Genomic DNA, 19,889 nt, shown 5'->3' with positions numbered 1-19,889 from the left:
TGGCCATCCACAGCTGCCGGAAGTGAGGCCTCCGCCGCCGACCTTGGAAATCGAGCCTGAGGCTCGGCTGGAGCGGAGGCCTCTGCAACCGTGACTCAGTTTACGGACTTGTTTCAGCCAGGACCCTGGCCCTCTGGGATTAAGTGTCAGCTTCGGGGCCCAACCCAATCGACAGCTCGGGACTCCGGCAGCTGGAAGTGGCAGTGGAGCCTCCCCCATCACTCGGCCCGATCCAGAGTGTCCGACTACGTGACCCGTCGATCGATCCCCGTGGGACGCGTCTGCCAATCTCAAAGAGCCGACAACAACACACTGCATCGATGGAAACCTGGAAAGATGTACTATTTACCGAGGAAGCGTGGGAAAAGAGCTGGGCTGCTGGTCAGATTGAAGCTGAGGGGCTTCAGGGTCCCTATGCCCATCATCCTACTAGCTAATGTGCAAGCCATAGAGAACAAGGTGGATGATCTTAAAGGGAGACTCACCTACTACATGGAGATGCAGAACTGCTGTGTATTCTGTTTCACCAAGACCTGGCTATCCCCTGCCACCCCCGACTGTGCCATCCGACCGGAGGGATTTTCGATCCATCGGATGGACCGCACAGCACCTTTGGGCAAGACGAGGGGAGCTGGTGTAGCCTACTGATCAACCTGCATGATGCTCGGACACAGTGGCACTGACAAGCTCCTGCAGCCCGGACCTGGAACACCTGTCGGTGAAGTGTCGTCCCTACTATCTGCCATGGTCATACCAACAGCGGTCTACATTCCCCCCCGGTGGACGTGGAGTGTGCATTGAACATACTGTATGCCAGCATCAGTGAACTTGAGACCAGGTATCCGGAGGCTTTGCTCATTACAGCCAGGGAATTTAACCAGGCCAACCTCAGAAAGGCACTGCCAAAGTTATACCAACATGGCTCCTGCCCCACTAGAGGCCCGAATATACTTGACCACTGCTACACAGCAGTCAAGGATGCCTACCATTCCGTCCCATGACCTCACTTCAGAAAATCGGACCATCAGGCTGTACTCCCCCTCCCGGCTTACAAACAGAAACTGAAGCGGGAGATCGAGGTGTCAAAAGTAGTGTTGCGTTGGACGGAGGAAACGGATGAGGTCCTCCATGACTGCTTTGAATTGCTGGACTGGTTAATATTCAAGGACTCGGCTGCTAACCTTGATGAGTATGCCTCTGCTGTCACAGGCTTTATTTGGAAATGCACGGAGGACTGTGTGTCTCGCAAGACGATCGGGGTATTCCCTAACCGGGAACCTTGGATGAATTATGAGGTCAAGTCCCTTTTAAAGGCTAGAGCTGCGGCTTTTAGGTCCGGGGATACTAGTCACTACACGGAATCCAGGCGTGAACTCCAGAAAGCCATTAGGGGCGTTAAGAGGCAATATCGAGCCAAGTTGGAAGCCCAGGCTAACCAGAGGGATGCCAGTAGACTATGGCAGGGTCTAAATGAGATCACTGGATGCAAAGAAAAGGCTGGGAACATCAATAACTGTGGCGCTTCTCTTCCTGACGAACATAACGCATGCTACGCAAGATTCGAACAGAAGAGGAGCAGCTCACTCCATCTGGATGAACCGGACCTGGTGGCATCGAGATTCATTGTCACCGAGGAGGACGTTAGAAGAGCCTTCCTGAAGATAAATCCAAGGAAGGCAATGGGCCCAGATGGCGTCCCGGAACGGGTTCTTCGGGCCTGTGCAAGCGAGCTAGCTGGAGTGTTTGCTGACATGTTCAACTGCTCCGTGCTTCAGTCTAAGATCCCCTCGTGTTTTAAGAAGGCAATGATAATCTCAGTGCTGAAGAAGAGAAAGGTGGCATGCCTGAACGACTATCAACCTGTGGCTCTGACATCAATTGCTATGAAGTCCTTCAAGCAATTGGTTATGGCACACATCAACCACAGCCTACCAGTCAACCTCAACGCTTTGCAATTCGCCTACCGGACCAACAGGTCAACGGCAGATGCCATCTCTCTGGCCCTACATTCCTCCTTAGAACACCTGGAGAATAAAGATGCATACGTATGGCTCCTTTTCATTGACTATAGCTCTGCCTTTAATACCATCATTCCAAATAAACTGATTCCTAAGCTCTGGAACCTGGGCCTTAGCACTCAGATCTGCAGCTGGATCTTCAACTTCCTCAGACAGGACCCAGGCTGTAAAAATAGGCGACAAGCTCTCCTCTACCATCACTCTGAGCACTGGTGCCCCACAAGGCTGTGTACTCAGCCCCCTGCTGTACTCACTGTACACCCATGATTGTGTAGCCAAGTTTCCATCAAACTCAATATATAAGTTTGCTGATGACACAACAATTGTAGGCCATATCTCAGGTAATGATGAGTTTGAGTACAGAGAGGAAATTAAGAACCCGGTGGCATGGTGCGAAGACAATAACCTATCCCTCAACGTCAGCAAGATGAAGGAATTGGTTGTTGACTTCAGAAGGTGTAGCGGACCGCACGATCCAATTTACATCAGTGGGGTGCAAGTGGAACAGGTCAGAAGCTTTAAGTTCCTCAAGGTCAATATCACAAATAGACAATAGACAATAGACAATAGGTGCTGAAGTAGATCATTCGGCCCTTCGAGCCTGCACCGCCATTCTGAGATCACGGCTGATAATCTACTATCAATACCCGGTTCCTGCCTTGTCCCCATAACCCTTGATTCCCCTATCCATAAGATACCTATCTAGCTCCTTCTTGAAAGCATCCAGAGAATTGGCCTCCACTGCCTTCTGAGGCAGCGCGTTCCACACCTCCACAACTCTCTGGGAGAAGAAGTTCCTTCTCAACTCTGTCCTAAATGACTTACCCCTTATTCTTAAACCATGCCCTCTGGTACTAGACTCTCCCAGCATCTGGAACATATTTCCTGCCTCTATCTTGTCCAATCCCTTAATAATTTTATATGTCTCAATCAGATCCCCCCTCAATCTCCTTAATTCCAGCGTGTACAAGCCCAGTCTCTCTAACCTCTCTGCGTAAGACAGTCTGGACATCCCAGGAATTAACCTAGTGAACCTACGCTGCACCTCCTCCACAGCCAGGATGTCCTTCCTTAACCCTGGAAACCAAAACTGCACACAATACTCCAGGTGTGGTCTCACCAGGGCCCTGTACAAATGCAAAAGGATTTCCTTGATCTTGTAATCAATTCCCTTTGTAATAAAGGCCAACATACCATTAGCCTTCTTCACTGCCCGCTGCATTTGCTCATTCACCTTCAGAGACTGATGAACAAGTACTCCTAGATCTCTTTGTATTTCACCCTTACCTAACTCCACACCCTTCAGATAATAATCTGCCTTCCTGTTCTTGCTCCCAAAGTGAATAACCTCACATTTATTCACATTAAATGCCATCTGCCAAGTTTCTGCCCACTCACCCAGCCTATCCAAGTCACCTTGAATTCTCCTAACATCCTCATCACATGCCACACTGCCACCCAGCTTAATGTCATCAGCAAACTTGCTGATGTTATTCACAATGCCTTCCTCTAAATCATTGATGTAAATTGTAAACAGCTGTGGTCCCAATACCGAGCCCTGTAGCACCCCACTTATCACCACCTGCCATTCCGAGAAACACCCATTCACTGCTACCCTTTGCTTTCTATCTGCCAACCAGTTTTCTATCCATGTCAATATCCTCCCCCCAATGCCATGAGCTCTGATTTTACCCACCAATCTCCTATGTGGTACCTTATTGAATGCCTTCTGAAAGTCTAGGTACACCACATCCACTGAATCTCCCGCGTCTATCTTCCTGGTTACATCCTCGAAAAACTGCAGTAGATTAGTCAAGCATGATTTGCCCTTGGTAAATCCATGCTGGCTCGGCCCAATCTTATCACTGCTATCAAGATATGTCACTATTTCATCTTTAATAATGGACTCTAGCATCTTCTCCACTACTGAAGTTAGGCTAACAGGGTGATAGTTCTCTGTTTTCTCCCTCCCTCCTTTCTTAAAAAGTGGGATAACATTAGCCATTCGCCAATCCTCAGGAACTGATCCTGAATCTAAGGAACATTGGAAAATGATTACCAATGCATCCGCAATTTCCAGAGCCACCTCCTTTAGTACCCTAGGACGCAGTCCATCTGGACCTGGGGATTTGTTAGCCTTCAGTCCCATCAGTCTACTCATTATCGTTTCCTTCCTAATGTCAATCTGTTTCAGTTCCTCTGTTACCCTATGTCCTTGGCCCATCCATACATCTGGGAGATTGCTTGTGTCTTCTCTAGTGAAGACAGATCCAAAGTACTTATTAAATTCGTCTGCCATTTCTCTGTTTCCCATAACAATTTCTCCCAATTCATTCTTCAAGGGCCCAACATTGTTCTTAACTATCTTCCTTCTCTTCACATACTTAAAGAAACTTTTGCTATCCTCCTTTATATTCCTAGCTAGTTTGCGTTCATACCTCATTTTTTCTCCCCATATTGCCTTTTTAGTTAAGTTCTGTTGCTCCACAAAAATTTCCCAATCATCTGTCTTCCCACTCACCTTAGCTCTGTTATACTTCTTTTTTAATGCTATGCTATCTCTGACTTCCTTTGTCAACCACTGTGGCCACTTTCCCCCCTTTGAATCCTTCCTTCTCCGGGGGATGAATTGATTTTGCACCTTGTGCATTATTCCCAAGAATACCTGCCATTGCTGTTCCACTGTCTTTTCTGCTAGGATATCCGACCAGTCAACTTTGGCCAGCTCCTCCCTCATGGCTCCATAGTCTCCTTTGTTCAACTGCAATACTGACACTTCTGATCTGCCCTTATCCCTCTCAACTTGCAGATAAAAACTTATCATATTATGGTCACTACCTCCTAATGGCTCCTTTACTTCAAGATCTCTTATCAAATCCTGTTCATTGCACAACACTAAATCCAGAATAGCCTTATCCCTGGTTGGCTCTCGTACAAGCTGCTCCAAAAATGACCTGACTTGGTCCAACCAAGCAGAGTCCACTGCCAAGAAGGCCCACCAGCACCTTTACTTTGTAAGAAAACTAAAGAAATTTGGCCTGTCCCCTAAAAACCTCACTATTTTTTATAGATGCACCGTAGAAAGCATTCTTCTAGGGTGCATCACAACCTGGTATGGAAGTTGTCCTGTCCAAGACCATAAGAAGCTGCAGAAGATCGTGAATACAGCACAGCACATCACACAAACCAATCTTCCATCCTTGGACTCACCTTACACCGCAAGCTGTCGAAGCAGTGCTGCCAGGATAATCAAGGACATGACCCACCCAGCCAACACACCTTTCATCCCTCTTCCCTCCGGGAGAAGGCTCAGGAGCCTGAAGACTTGTACGGCTAGATTTGGGAACAGCTTCTTTCCAACTGTGATAAGACTGCTGAACGGATCCTGACCTGGATATGGGCCATACCCTCCAAATATCCGGACCTGCATCTTGGTTTTTTTGCACTACTTTACTTTCCATTTTTCTATTTTATAGTTATGATTTATAATTTAAATTTTTAATATTTACTATCGATTTGTAATCCAGGGAGCAGGAAGCGCAGAGTCAAATATCGCTATGATGATTGTACATTCTAGTATCAATTGTTTGGCGACAATAAAGTATAAAGTATAAGTTATGTATTTTATCTGTGCATCCTGAAATGGCTGATGAAGCCACTGCTGAACACACAACTCTTCTACAAATGGAACACTCACAACACACTGGAGGAACTCAGCAGGTCGGGCAGCATCCGTGGAAACGATCAGTCAATGTTTTGGGCCGGAACCCTTCTGGCCCGAAGCATTGACTGATCATTTCCACGGATGCTGCCCGACCTGTTGAGTTCCTCCAGCGTGTTGTGAGTGTTGCTTTGACCCCAGCATCTGCAGAGTATTTTGTGTTTATGATTCTTCTACAAATGGGGCAGGAATTGGAGTAGATCCAATTGGATCCTGGACAGTCTTCATTGGCCAGGTGTTCCAGAGCTGAGTGAAGAGCCACTGGAAAAAAAAATGATAATAAAGATGAAAAAAATTTAACGCCTCTCACAGGCTAAGATTTCCAACACTAATTTTCTAATCACACTCAGTCAGCTGTGTTGAGTTAATCATATATTTTCCATGCACACCTCCACACTCCTAAAACAGACACTCTTTTCTGAGTTCAGTCACAGAAAGACTAGAAAGTGTCAGAAAAAATGATCAAAGCATGTTCTCAAAACCTCCTAGAAAAAGAATAACATCCTCATTTACTCTGGCAAATCCCTGGCCGAAAACCACATACTGCACAGCAGAACGAGCAGAGTTCTCATTCAGAATCAGGAACAGGATTATTAGCACTATGTCAGATGATGTGAAATTTGTTGTTATGCAGCAGCAGTGCAGTGCAAAACATAAAATTACTATAAATGACAAAATAATTAATAGTGAAATAAAAAGAATAGTGAGGTCATGTTCAATAGTCATTCAGGGGTCTGATCCGAGTGGAAAAGCTGTTTCTAAGTTGTTGCGTGCGGGTCTTTAGACTCTCGTGCCTCCTGTCTGATGGTAGTAATGTGGTTATGTTCCAGATGGTGAGGGACGTTAATGATGGATGTCACCTTCTTGAGCACTGCCTGTTGATGATGTCCTTGACGATAGCCAGGGTTGATCAGGCGGAGTCTACAAACTTCTGCAGCCTCCTGTGATCCTCCATACCAGGCTATGCTCTCACAGTACATCTGCAGAAGCCTGCATGAGTCTTTGGTGATACAGCAAATTGTCTCAAACTCCTAATGAAGTAGAGCTGCTGCAGTATCTTTTTTATGATAGCAGCAATGAGCTGGGCTCAGAATAGATGTGGGGATGCAGTATCCATCATCAAGGATCCCCCCCCCCCATCCAGGCCATGCTCTCTTCTCGCTACAGTCATTGGGTAGGGGGTACAGGAGCCTTAGGTCCCACACCGCCAGGTTCAGGGAGAGTTATTACCCTTCAACCATCAAGCTCCTAAACCAGAGGGAATATTTTCGCTTACCACAAGACTAAACTGATTTCACAACTGACTCACTTTCAAGCACTTTTATTTACTTATGTTTTTTTTTGTATTTGCCCTTTTTCATCTTTTGCACATTGATTGCTTGTTTTTGTGTGCAGTTTTTCATTAATGCTATTATGTTTCTTTGCATTTACTGTGAATAGGAAAGGAAAGGTATGTTGCATCCAGAGTTTCTCCGGTTAGTGGACAATTTCCCTCCACGCCTCTCTGACGTAGTGGGGAACTGCGTATGAGGCAAATTACAGCAGTGGTTTCCCATTGCCTTCTGCCGGGTGAGTTTCCAAAGGGATCACCATCTCGTAACCCAGCCTGGATGGAAAGCGTGCAGGGGAGCCGGCTGGATTCAAACTCGGGACCTTTCGTCCCGAAGTCCGACGCTGATGCCACGACGCCACCAGCCGGGTCTTACTGCGAATATCTGACAGAAAATAAATCTCAGGTTGTATATGCTGACATGTAGGTACTTTGATAATAAATTTACTTGCAACTTTGAACTATGAACTATAAAATTCTTGACACCCAGGAACTTAAAGCTGCTCACACTTTCCACTGCCGACCCCTCATTAAGGACTGGTGTGTGTTCTCCTGACCTCTCATTCCTTAGCCTTACAGATACTGAGTGCGAGACTGTTATTGTGACACCATTCAACTATTCCAACCACATCCCTCCACATTGCCAAATGTGACTTGGTACATGGCCTTGTGGTGTACCTGACAGTCATTATGGAGGAGACGTTGCTAAAATGTACACACTGGGTTTTGCAAGTTAGGAAATCAAGTGTCCAGTTGCACAGGGAGTTATTGAGTCCTAGGGCTTGGAATTTTTGGTAGTTTTGAGGGAATGGTGGTGTTGAATGCTGAGGTGTAGTCACTGAAGAACATCCTCATGTATGCACCTTCACTGTCCAGGTGTTCCAATTATGAATGAAGAACCAGTGAAATAGCATCTGCTGTTGACCTGTTGTGACTGTGGGCATATTGGAATGGACCCAAGTCACTGCTCAGGCAGTCAGTGCTCATGATCAACCTCTCAAAGAACTTCATCACAGCGGACGTATGTTCTGTTGGACAATAGTCATTGAGGCAGGTAATCACATTCTCTTGTGCACTGTTATGGTTGAAGCCTACTCGAAGCAAATGGTTATGTAAAACTGCCAAAGCAAGAGATTGAAGATGTCTGCAAACACCCCAGTTAGTTGATTAGCACAGCTCTTCAGTACTCATTCAGGTACACCGTCAAGGTGAGATATTTTCCGTGGATTCACGCTGCAGAAGGATGCTTGCACATTCATCTCAGAGATTGAAATCACAGAGTCGTCAGCAGTTGTGGGAGTTCATGAAGATCCTCCATGTTCTGTTGGTTAAAATGAACATAAAGGGCATTGAGTTTATCTACAGTGAAAGTTTGTTGTCACTTATACTGCTTGGTTTCGCTTTGTAGGAGGTGATGGCATTTAAGCCCTCTACAGCTGTCGTGCATTCTTCTGTAATTCAAGTTTGGTCCAGAATTGCCACTTTGCACATGAAATGGCTTTCCAGATGTCATATCTGGACCTCTTGTACTTTCCTGGATCACCAGTCCTGAATTCCATCAATCTAGCCCTCTGTAGATAGTGAATCTTCATTTCATCCAGGGCTTCTAGTTGGGGAAGATTCTAAAAGTTTCTGTGGGCACACATTCTTACATGAGGGTCTTTCTAACGACTGTGACAACTGTGGTGTATTCATTCAGGTCCTCTGAGTACTTGAACATGATTTAGTCCACTGAGTCAAAGCAGTCCCATAGTTGCTTCACTGCCTCCTTGTGCCCACCTTTTTGTTGTCCTTACATCTTGTGCATTGCTCTTTATTCTGTCTACGTGCAGATAGGAGGAGGAGGAGAGCCTTGTTGCATTTATATTGCAAATTTATTTAGGCTGAATCTGGATAATTACATTCAGTTCTGATTGCCTTATGATAGGAAGGATGTGGAGGCTTTAGAGAGGGTGCAAAAGAGGTTTACCAAGATCCTGCCTGAATTAGAAGGAATATGTTAGAAGGAGAGGTTGGAGTGGCAGAGTTTGAGGGGAGATCTGAAAGAGGTTTATAAGATTGAGAGGCGTAAACAGAAAAGAAGAGCCAGTATCTTTTTTGCCATGGTTGAAGTATGTCTAATACCAAAGGGCATGTATTTTAGGTGAAAGGGATAAATTCATATGATATCTATGGGCAAGCTTTATTTTACAGAGTGATGGCTGCCTGAGGTGGAGGTGGAAGAAGGCACAACAGAGTTATTCATGAGTCTCTTAGATAGGCACATGAATGTAGAATGTGTAGAAAATGGAAGGCTAGGGACATTGTGTAGGCATAATGGATTAGTTCAGTTGGCCATTTTGTGGAACATTATGGAACAAAGGGCCTGTTGCTGTGATGTACTGCTGTATGTTCCATGCAAATATTCTTTAATAGTAATGTTATTGCTGTATATAAAAGGGGCAGTAGAAGAAATCATAGATGCTATGGGTTAACATCAGCACATGAAAGACTAATAGATTCTTATTCAAAGATGTGCAATTATCAATATAAACTAGTTCAGAGCAAAATAAGGAAAAAATAGGACAGATGAGGAAAATAAGAAGAAAACTGATTAATTTATACAGCAAGCCATTCTTCTGTGGTCCTGCAACTATTATATTTTTTCATACACTTTGAAACCAGTGTGATATTGATATAAAGGAAAAAGTGCCAGGCAAACTCAAAAGTCTTAAGGTGGATGGTCACCTTGTCCAGATGGACTACGTCCCAGAGTCCTGAGAGAGGTTGCTGAAGAGATAACGGATGCATTGGTCTTTTAAGAATCACTTGATTCTGGCATGGTCCTGGAGGAATGGAAGATTGAAAATTCACTCCACCCTCTAAGAAGGGAGGAAGGCAAAATGAAGGACACTATAGGCCAGTTAGCCTAACCTCAGTGGTTGGGAAGGTGTTGGAGTCTATGATTAAAGATGAAATTTCAAGGTACCTGGAGACTAATGATAAAATAAGTCAGAGTCAGCATGGTTTCTGTACAGGGAAAACTTGTCTGACAAATCTGCTAGAGTTCTTAAAGGAAGTAACACGCAGGGTAGATGAAGGAGAGGCAGTGGAGGTCATTTACTTGGATTTTCAGAAGGCGTTTGATAAGCTGCACACGTGAGGCTACGTAACAAGGTAAAATCCTATGGTCTTACAAGAAAAATACTGGCATGGATAGCGGAATGGCTGACAGGCAGGAGGCAGCGTGTGGGAATAAAAGGGACCTTTTCTGGTTGGCTGCTGGAGACTAGTAGTGTTCCTCAGGGGTCAGTACTGGGACCGCTACTTTTCACATTGTTTGTCAGTGCTTTAGATAATGGAACTGAAGGCTTTGTGGCAAAGTTTACGGATGATACAAAAATAGGTGGAGCGGTAGGTAGCGCTGAGGAAGCAATGCGATTGCAGCAGGACTTGAACACATTGAAAGAAAGGTCAAAAAAGTGGCAGATGGAATACAGTGTTGGGAAATGTATGATAATGCACTTTGGTAAAACAAACAATAGTGCGGACTATTATCTAAATGAGGAAAGAGTTCAAACATCAGAGGTGCAGAGGGACTTAGAGGTCCTCACGCAAGACTCCTAGAAGGTTAATTATAGGTTGAGTCTATGGTAAAGAAGGCAAATGCAAGGTTGGCATTTATTTCAAGAGGATGAGAATATAAAAGCAAGAAGATAATACTGTGCCTTTATAAAACACTAGTCAGGCCACAATTAAGAGTATTGTCAACAGTTTTGGGTTCTATATTTCAGAAAGGATGTGTTGTCATTGGAGAGAGTCCAGAGGAGGTTCACAAGGATGATTCTGGGAATGAAGGGGTTAACATATGAGGAATGTTTGGCAGCTTATGGGCCTGTACTCACTGGAATTTAGAAGAATGCGGGGGGGGGGGGCGCAGATCTCATTGAAATCTACCGAATGTTGAAAGAACTAGATAGGGTGGATGTGGAGAGGATGTTTTCTATTGTGGGGGTACCCAGAACTAGAAGGCACAGCCTCAAAATTGAGGGGTGACCCTTTAGAACAGAGTTAAGGAGGAATAATTTTTAGCCAGAGAGTAATAAGTCTGTGGAATACTCTGCCACAGACCGCGCTGGAGTCCAAGTTCATGTGTATACTTAAGATGGAAGTTGATGGCTTCCTGATCATTCAGGGCATCAAAGGATATGGCAAGAAGGCAGGTGTATGGGGTTGAGTAGGATCCAGGATCAGCCATGATAGCATGGTGGAGTATACTCGATGGGCTGAGTGGTCTAATTCTACTCCTATGTCTTATGGTCTAAAATTGATGATTCAAAGATTTTCCAGCTTTCACTCTTCAAATGTCAAATTTCTCTTGAAGTTGCTGGGATAATTGCATTAATGGAAATTGAAGGCGTCACACTATGAGGAATAGTTTTATAATGTTGCAATTTCCTCTAGTGTTTTGGGGTATGATTTCTTCCATACAAACATATTGATTGAGGCTATTTATTGAGTGTATAAATGCCATACTGTGTGACTGCAAATTATTAAAACAATGTTTACTCACTGAATTTAAATTTCAAATTGTTTTTGAATGTTATTTGCTGTCAAGGTCTTTTCTGACACTTAACATCTTCAGCAATATATTAATAGATTGTAAAAAGAAACAAATTTATTGTATTACACAAATGAATGCAAGCTATTTTCAAACACTGAGAATTTTTAATATTTTTCTTTTCCACTTACAGTATAAACTATTACTGTTCAGATGAATTCCCTATTACAGAGTCCAGAATTGAGTACATTCTACCAACACACATAAATAAAAAAATACACAGCTTGAACACAAATTGTAAAGTTGCCTTTTCAGAGATGTCAAAAGTCTGCAGCAAATCACTGTGTAATAACAACATGAATCCTTTGATTCAGCTCTCTCTATTGCTTCATAACCAGTCCAACATTAATAAAAGTCACAAGTGACATTCACAGTGACTAATGTACCATCCTCACAGCAAACATTCACACTCTCCTCAACTTCTTCATTATCCTGTAATGAGTCGTTCTGGTTCCTGGATCAGTAAGCCTAGTTTCACTGCTGCATTCTGGTCTAAATGATTGTAACAAGAGCATATTAGGCAATGGTTACCTGATCCATTTCACAGCTTCTAAAGTCTTCAAAGAGCTATACATGGGATCTTCCCCTTCCCTCATTCAAGTGCAGGTGAGCTTTGTAAAACATGCAGTCAGCTTCTTTGGTTATGTAGGCAACATTCGGCTTCCGATCTCAATCATAATTCTCGACCTTCCCACACTATATCTCTTGACAGATTGCATGGCTCATATCTGTCACTGTTCCCCCAATGAAATACTACATGCTCAAATTCTTCGTCCACAGTCATTAAATTATCTCCACCCTTGACTACTTAACAATAAACTAATTTTTCAACTTTTGAATCTCCTGAACAGAATGACTGCCAATTTAAACCAGCTCCTTCTCCAGCCTTATTGAAACTCCGTCTAGGCTTCAGACACCACTAGTCTTAAAGACAATGCTCTTTTGAGTTTTCTTTTCCTTCCTCTTAACAGCCTGAGTATATTCAAAGCTTTACTAACTAACCCTGTTCTCACATCAACTCCAGAAGTGATAAAACCACTTCTGGTCTATTTGATAAAGCCACTTTATTAGGTGCATAGGTTCAATTCAAGTACCTAATCAGCCAATCATGTGACAGAAACTCAGTGCTTAAAATCATATGGTTCATAGGGTTGATAACATTCCAGTATTGATTAAAGAAGATAATACAATTGTTACTGAAATAAAGAAGAGTGAATTACTGGCTCGGTCATTTGCTGCAATTCATAATCAAGATAATTTAAGTGTAGAGGCTAAACAATGTAGGGGTAAGTTCTAAGTGAATATTCTGATGTTTTGGAAGCTAGCTGAGCAATGATAGTATTAGTGATGTAGAGTTTTCACTGAGGACCTCGCTGACTTCCACAGCCTCCAGGCACATCTTCCCACTTTCATCTCTAATCGGTCCTAACTTCACTCCTGTCATCCTTTTTTTCTTCACATAATTGAAGAATGCCTTGGGGTTTTCCTTTACCCTACTTGCCAAGGCCTTCTCATGCCCCCTTCTTGCTATTCTCAGCCCCTTCTTAAGCTCCTTTCTTGCTTCCTTATATTCCTTAATAGACCCATCTGATCCTTGCTTCCTAAACCTCATGTATGCTGCCTTCTTCCACATTACTTACTTAAGGGTAAGAAAGGTATGTTAGACTTCTATGAGACAGAGAAAGGGACCCCACAATGCAGTATTTGTAGCCCTTTATTGTTAAATATTATGATTAATTATTTTTTTCTCTGAGATAGGTACTTGGCTGGGTAAATCACTTTTTGCAGGTGATGGAGCTTTATGGGTCAGAGGAAAAAAAAACAATTCAACTGTATATGGGATGCAATTAGCAAATTATAAGGTTGAACAGTGGGCATATAGATGGGGTTTTCAGCTTTCAATAGCCAAAACAGAAGATACAGGTATATGTTTATAAAGAGGATCAATAGACATGCACTTAATTTGAAATTATATTGTCAAACTCTGGAAGAAGTGTTGGTGGTAAGATTTTTTGGTATGTGGCTAGATAATAAACTGACATGGAAGCACCATATCAGTAAGATAATTTACAAATGTAAAGGGGCATTAAGTATCCCTAGATGTCTATCATGGGTATTCTTGGGGCGCTACACAAAAATCTCTGTTGATAATATATATTTGCTTAATTAGATCGGTACTTGATTATGGCTGTGGGGCTCATGGATGAGTGACGTCTTCAAATTTAAAATGTTTGGATGTGATACAAGCACAGGCTTTAAGGTCGCCCCCTGTTTCAGCCTTACTGGTTGAAATGGGACAATTACCCTTACTGTTGCGGAGGCTGATAATGTTGTTAACATACTGGGTTAAATTGAGGGGGCAGAGGAATGATGACCTGTTAAAAGTGTGTTGGAAGACAGTTGGGAACACCATAAGAAGAGGTTGAGTTTTTTTAGTTTTGGGTGGTTGGGTTCTCGTCACACTAGGAATATGTGTTTGTTGGATTATGTAATTTGTCCCACTCTAGCTTTTTTCGGTAACCCCACAGTGTTCTTTTTTTTCAATGGCTTTAGTTGATTTTGGTTACATGATTTAATGAAATCCAAGGATCCTGATATGCCTGAGAGTCTGTTGGTTCATCAATATGTTAAGGAACACTATTGTGATGTGTTAACCATTTTTACTGATGGATCAATAGATAATTTCATAGGGAATGTCAGTGTCACTGTTACTGTGCCTGAAATACAGGTAACAATAAAGAAACATATTACTAACTCTTTATCAGTGTATACTGCAGGATTGGTTGCCATCATTTTGGGCTTACAGTGGGTGGAGGAAATCTGTCCTTGCAAAGTTATAATTTGTTCAGATTCTTCTCCAGTTTTGACTAGTCTTAAAACAGGTCATTCTAGCAGTAGATCAGATTTACTGCTGGAAGTTCTTCAAACTTTATTTCACGTTTGAAGTATTGATCTACATGTCCTCTTCTTATGGGTCCCTGCACACAGAGATGTTGAGGGGAATGAGTGGGTTGATTGGTTGGTCAAAAATGGTGTTAAAAGTTCATCTGTGGATATAGGGCTTCCACTTAATAAATCAGAAGCTAAGGAGTTGGTGAGGCTAAGAACTGGGGGATTATGGCAAGACCTGTGGGATAATGGGCATGTGGAGACAGCTTTACAGAATACATAAAACTGTTGGATCAATGGGAGAAGGGGGTAAGGCAAGAAGAGAAGGAATTATATTGACTCAACTTAGAATTGAGTGTACTATGCTTAATTGTTCCTTGTATCTTGTTGGAAAACATCACTCTGGAGCATGTAGGTTTTGTGATCCTTATGAAACAGTTAAACATATTCTTTTACAATGTGAAGCATTTAAGGTTGAAAGAGAGCAAGTTCAGACTGCACTGCTTGCTTTGGGGTTGACAGTTTTCATTTAAAAACTTTACTAATTTAATTCACAAAATTGTCATTCATTATTTAAAATCTACAGGGGTTTTGGGGGGGTAATTTAGATTTCATTTGATAAAGACCTAGTAGGGGTTTTATTTCCCAACTCTCTACACCCACTCTGGTCCAGTTGTTAATGGTAACGCCCCTTTAAGTTGGACTGCCATCCACCATGAAAAGTCAGAAGAAGAAGAAGTTCTGTTGTTATTTTTCAAAATATCATAATGGATCACAATCTATGTGACTTTTATTGTGGAATGATTGTTGGTGACAGGCGTTGGGGTGGGGGGGGGGGTGCTTTGAGTATCTCAGAAACTGCTGACCTCCTGGGATTTTTATGCACATTTTCTAAAATTTACAGAGAATAGTGTAAAAAACAAATAAAAAAGAAAGAACACCCAGTGACCAGCAGTTCTATGGGTAAAAATACCTTATTAATGAGAGAAGTCAGAGATGAGACTACTTCAAGCTGACAGAAAGGTGACAGTAAATCAAATAACATTACAACAGTGTTGTGCAGAAGAGCATATTTGAATGCACAACATGTCAAACCTGAAGTGGGTGGGTTACAGCAGCAGAATACCATGAACATACACTTAGTATATAGGTAATTTAACTACCATCTTCTTTCTTCACAAAAATGTTCTTGGGTAGTTAATAGACAATAGGTGCAGGAGTAGGCCATTTGGCCCTTCGAGCCAGCACCGCCATTCACTGTGATCATGGCTGATCATCCACTATTAGCATCCAGTTCCTGCCCTATCCCCATAACCTTTGATTCCACGATCTTTAAGAGCTCTATCCATCTCTTTTTTGAAAGCATCCAGAGACTTGGTCTCCACAGCCTTCTGGGGCAGAGCATTCCACATATCCACGACTCTCTGGGTGAAAAAGTTTTTCTTTAACTCCGTTCTAAATGGCCTACCCCTAATTCTTAAACTGTGGCCTCTGGTTCTGGACTCAACCATCAGCGGGAACATGCTTCCTGCCTGCAGCGTGTCCAATCCCTTAATAATCTTATATGTTTCAATAAGATCCCCTCTCAGCCTTCTAAATTCCAGAGTATACAAGTCCAGTTGCTCCAAACTTTCGACATATGACAGTCCTGCCATCCCGGGAATTAACCTTGTGAACCTACGCTGCACTCCCTCAATAGCAAGAATGTCCTTCCTCAAATTTGGAGACCAAAACTGCACACAGTACTCCAGGTGTGGTCTCACCAGGGCCCTGTACAGCTGCAGAAGGACCTCTTTGCTCTTATACTCAATTCCCCTTGTTATGAAGGCCAGCATGCCATTAGCTTTCTTCACTGCCTGCTGTACTTGCATGCTTGTTTTCAGTGACTGATGTACGAGAACACCAAGATCTCGTTGTGCTTCCCCTTTTCCTAACTTGACTCCATTTAGATAATAATCTGCCTTCCTGTTCTTACCACCAAAGTGGATAACCTCACATTTCTCCATATTAAACTGCATCTGCCCAATCACCCAGCCTGTCCAAGTCACCCTGCAGTCTCATAACATCCTCCTCACATTTCACACTGCCACCCAGGTTTGTGTCATCGGCAAATTTACTAATGTTACTTTTAATTCCCTCATCTAAATCATAAATATATATTGTAAACAGCTGTGGTCCCAGCACTGAACCCTGCGGTACCCCCCGGTCACCGCCTGCCATTCCGAAAGGGACCCGTTAATCGCTACTCTTTGTTTTCTGTCAGCCAGCCAATTTTCAATCCATGCCAGTACTCTGCCCCCAATACCATTTGCCCTAATTTTGCCCACTAATCTCCTATGTGATACTTTATCAAAGGCTTTCTGGAAGTCCAGATACACCACATCCACTGGCTCTCCCTTGTCCATTTTCATAGTTACATCCTCAAAAAATTCCAGAAGATTAGTCAAGCATGATTTCCCCTTCGTAAATCCATGCTGACTAGGACCAATCCTGTTACTACTATCCAGATGTGTCATAATTTCATCTTTTATAATTGACTCCAGCATCTTTCCCACCACCAACGTCAGGCTAACCGGTCTATAATTCCCTGTTTTCTCTCTTTCTCCCTTCTTGAAGAGAGGGACAACATTAGCCACCCTCCAATCCACAGGAACTGATCCTGAATCTATAGAACATTGGAAAATGATTACCAATGTGTCCACGATTTCTAAAGCCACCTCCTTAAGTACCCTGGGATGCAGACCATCAGGTCCTGGGGACTTACCAGCCTTCAGACCCAACAGCCTATCCAACACCATTTCCTGCCTAATATAAATTTCCTTCAATTCATCCATTACCCTAGGTCCTTTGGCCACTATTACAGCTGGGAGATTGTTTGTGTCTTCCCTAGTGAAGACAGATCCAAAGTACCTGTTCAACTCATCTGCCATTTCCTTGTTCCCCATGTGATAACAGCACATTTGGAAAGCGGTGAAATGATCGGACAAAGTCAGCATGGATTTGTGAAAGGAAAATCATGTCTGACGAATCTCATAGAATTTTTTGAGGATGTAACTAGTAGAGTGGATAGGGGAGAACCAGTGGATGTGGTATATTTGGATTTTCAGAAGGCTTTTGACAAGGTCCCACACAGGAGATTAGTGTGCAAACTTAAAGCACACGGTATTGCGGGTAAGGTATTGGTGTGGGTGGAGAGTTGGTTAGCAGACAGGAAGCAAAGAGTGGGAATAAACGGGACCTTTTCAGAATGGTAGGCGGTGACTAGTGGGGTACCGCAAGGCTCAGTGCTGGGACCTCAGTTGTTTACAATATATATTAATGACTTGGATGAGGGAATTAAATGCAGCATCTCCAAGTTTGCGGATGACACGAAGCTGGGTGGCAGTGTTAGCTGTGAGGAGGATGCTAAGAGGATGCAGGGTGACTTGGTTAGGTTGGGTGAGTGGGCAAATTCATGGCAGATGCAATTTAATGTGGATAAATGTGAAGTTATCCACTTTGGTGGCAAAAATAGGAAAACAGATTATTATCTGAATGGTGGCCGATTAGGAAAAGGGGAGGTGCAACGAGACCTGGGTGTCATTATACACCAGTCATTGAAAGTGGGCATGCAGGTACAGCAGGCGGTGAAAAAGGCGAATGGTATGCTGGCATTTATAGCGAGAAGATTCGAGTACAGGAGCAGGGAGGTACTACTGCAGTTGTACAAGGCCTTGGTGAGACCACACCTGGAGTATTGTGTGCAGTTTTGGTCCCCTAATCTGAGGAAAGACATCCTTGCCATAGAGGGAGTACAAAGAAGGTTCACCAGATTGATTCCTGGGATGGCAGGACTTTCATATGAAGAAAGGCTGGATGAACTGGGCTTGTACTCGTTGGAATTTAGAAGATTGAGGGGGGATCTGATTGAAACGTATAAGATCCTAAAGGGATTGGACAGGCTAGATGCAGGAAGATTGTTCCCGATGTTGGGGAAGTCCAGAACGAGGGGCCACAGTTTGAGGATAGAGGGGAAGCCTTTTAGGACCGAGATTAGGAAAAACTTCTTCACACAGAGAGTGGTGAATCTGTGGAATTCTCTGCCACAGGAAACAGTTGAGGCCAGTTCATTGGCTATATTTAAGAGGGAGTTAGATATGGCCCTTGTGGCTACGGGGGTCAGGGGGTATAGAAGGAAGGCTGGGGCGGGGTTCTGAGTTGGATGATCAGCCATGATCATAATAAATGGCGGTGCAGGCTCGAAGGGCCAAATGGCCTACTCCTGCACCTATTTTGTATGTTTCTATGTTTCTATATTTAATTCACCGTCTTCTGTCTTCAAAGGCCCAATTTTGGTCTTAACTATTTTTTTCCTTTTCATATACCTAAAGAAGCTTTTACTATCCTCCTTTATATTCTTGGCTAGTTTACCTTCATACCTCATTTTTTCTCCGCGTATTACCTTTTTAATTACCTTCTGCTGCTCTTTAAAAGTCTGCCAATCCTCTGGCTTCCCACTCGTCTTTGCTATGTTATACTTCTCTTTTATTTTTATACTGTCCATTACTTCCCTTGTCAGCCACGGCCTCCCCTTACTCCCCTTAGGATCTTTCTTCCTCTTTGGAACGAACTGATCCTGAACCTTCTGCATTATTCCCAGAAACACTTGCCATTGTTGTTCCACTGTCATCCCTGCTAGGGTATTGTTCCATTGAGCTTTGACCAGCTCCTCCCTCATAGCACCATAATTCCCTTTGTTCAACTGACACTTCCGAATTTCCCTTCTCCCTCTCAAATTGTAGATTATAACTTATCATATTATGGTCACTACCTCCTAATGGCTCCTTTAGCTCGAGATCCCTGATCAAATCCCGTTCATTGCACAACACTAAATCTAGAATTGCGTTCTCTCTGGTAGGCTCCAGTACAAGCTGTTCTAAGAATCCATCTCGGAGGGACTCCACAAACTCCCTTTCTTGGGGTCCAGTACCAACCTGATTCCTCCAGTCTAACTGCATGTTGAAGTCCCCCATAACAACTGTAGCATTACCTTTGCCACATGCCAATTTTAACTCTTTATTCAACTTACACCCTACATCCAGACTACTGTTTGGAGGCCTGTAGATAACTCCCATTAGGGACTCTCTACCCTTAGAATTTCTAAGTTCTATCCATACTGACTCTACGTCTCCTGATTCTATGTCCCCCTCGCAAGGGACTGAATATCATTCCTCACCAACAGAGCCACCCCACCCCCTCTGCCCATCAGTCTGTCCTTTCGATAGGACGTATACCCTTGAATATTCATTTGCCAGGCCCTGTCCACTTGAAGCCATGTCTCTGTTATTCCCA

This window comes from Mobula birostris, chromosome 1 (genome assembly GCF_030028105.1).
Source record: "Mobula birostris isolate sMobBir1 chromosome 1, sMobBir1.hap1, whole genome shotgun sequence".
Classification (NCBI taxonomy): Eukaryota; Metazoa; Chordata; class Chondrichthyes; order Myliobatiformes; family Myliobatidae; genus Mobula; species Mobula birostris.
The sequence above is the reverse complement of the archived record's forward strand: the minus strand, read 5'-3'. Positions refer to the sequence as shown.